Source organism: Calidris pugnax, unplaced genomic scaffold (assembly GCF_001431845.1).
Source record: "Calidris pugnax isolate Ruff unplaced genomic scaffold, ASM143184v1 scaffold19, whole genome shotgun sequence".
NCBI classification, from domain to species: Eukaryota; Metazoa; Chordata; class Aves; order Charadriiformes; family Scolopacidae; genus Calidris; species Calidris pugnax.
Window position 1 is genome coordinate 691,054 of NW_015090775.1, and position 1,992 is coordinate 693,045.

Here is a 1,992-nt window from a genome sequence, read left to right on the forward strand (position 1 = left end):
CCATGTTGTGTTTGCATCTTCATTAAAAAAAACAAAAACAACAAACAAAACAACAAAACAGACACAAAGAAAGAAAGAAAAAGAAAAATGAAAATGGATGGAACCCATGTATACTTGGAGTCCCTCTTAAATTATCCAGGTAGTCCCTTTTAGTCCAATGCCCTTCCACTTGCTTGATCACTTGGCTTGAAAAGTGAGATGAAGAGATTGGCAACAAAAAATGCAGCGCTGGCAGGAATGAGCCTGTTATGGAAGTCATGAAGAGAGAAGGGGAGACAGGGTCTCCACTAAGGTTTGAGGAGCTGCAGAGCACATGCCAGATGACACGCACATTTCTTCCATGTCTGAACCAAGTAAAAAACTACACAGGTTCAATAAGGCTTTCCTGCATTCGAATGACATCTGTTTGTAAGCATTGTACGTCCAAACATTAAGCCTACAAAGGTGATTAGACACTCCCAAAATGAGATTATTTCTTTAGTCGGAGGGATGCAGAGGCAGCTGAGAGTCTACTTGTGCCGCATATAAAAAGTGGTATGTTTCTGGAGACAGCTGCTGGCGTTGGCTGTGGCAGCAAGGGGGGATCTATGCCAGGGGCCAGCAGCCCAGGTGACCCCTGTGATCAGAAATTATTGTCATCTGGGTGCTTGCACAAGCAAGAGTGCAGAGTCTCTTTTGCCCCCTACCCTAACCCTGGACACCCACAACCCCACAACAGGGCTGGGAATGTTGTTCTGGCTCCTCCTGCTCTGATGCCAAGCTGGGTGCCCACATGGGTGGCTTGGAGGGCTGGCTGGTCACCACAGTGCTCCAGGGCCAGCACACCGTGCCAGTGTGGACACTGGGGTCAAGAGCAGTGAGAGTGCAGGACCATGTGACAAGTGTGCCTTGGGGGTTATATGAGTCAAGCAATTTAGCTGAGTAAAAAAAAAAATGAGAACAAAGTGGTAAAGGGTATCAAGGGGGACTTTTGACCAGAGGCTGATTGGAGAAGCGTCGCTCAGACAGGTCAAGAGGGAGCAGACAAGAGCAAATAAGGAACAGTGCAGAAAAAACTGTAGAAAAGAAAAAGGGAGAGCAGGACACAAAAGCATATGAGGTGGTTTCTGTTGCTATTTATTAGTGCTGCAGACTTTGTATTTCATAAGAAAAGTATCTCAGTTGTGTCAAAATACCTCAGTAAATCAGTACAAGTCCTCATAGTTGCAGAGATGTCATCTTCTAAGTCTCTGCTTTCCCTTTCAGGTTTTATAGATTCCATGTCAGTATTTTGTCCCCAATCCTTGAGACACTCTTACCAGCTCAGCACTTTCAGTTCTGCCTGTTTTTCCTTTTCTTATCTCGCACGGTTTCAGTTTACGTGCTCTCACAGCTCAGCCACAGCTTTCTCAGTGACAGTGAACCAAGGTCAGACAACAGCGCCGCACAAAACACGCCCAGGGTCATGGCCAGCCCGAGCCCTGGACCACGGACCACGCTGCCTTCCTCAGCCTGACTGCAGAGCTCGAGAAGGTCGTGTGGCCCCTCTGTGACACCTCACACGTGTGTGAAGGAGGGACAACTGCACGGGCCAGACCCCACCTGCACCTGCTGATGCAGCAGGCTGGTACCCACAGGGATACACACACGTCTCTTTCTACACAGGATCCGAGACGCATCAGTCAAGATGACTTTCACAAGGATCCTATGAGCATGATATTCTGTGCACACAATAAATTGAAATACTTACACAATCTATACGCACCTACTTTATATATACATGTGCATAGATGTAAATTCTTCCATGTTTTCTGACTCTCAAAACATACAGTAAACTGAACAAGATACCCTGGGAACCTTCATAAGCAGGAAGAAGTCATACAGCCTCAGTTAAACAGACTGCTAAGTAGAAATGCTTATCCCATGTTAAATATAGCTGAGGTTTAAAAAGAAAAGTCAATGCTTTCTTCTTCCTTTACCTCAGAATTATTGCCAGACAAAAAGTAGACCACC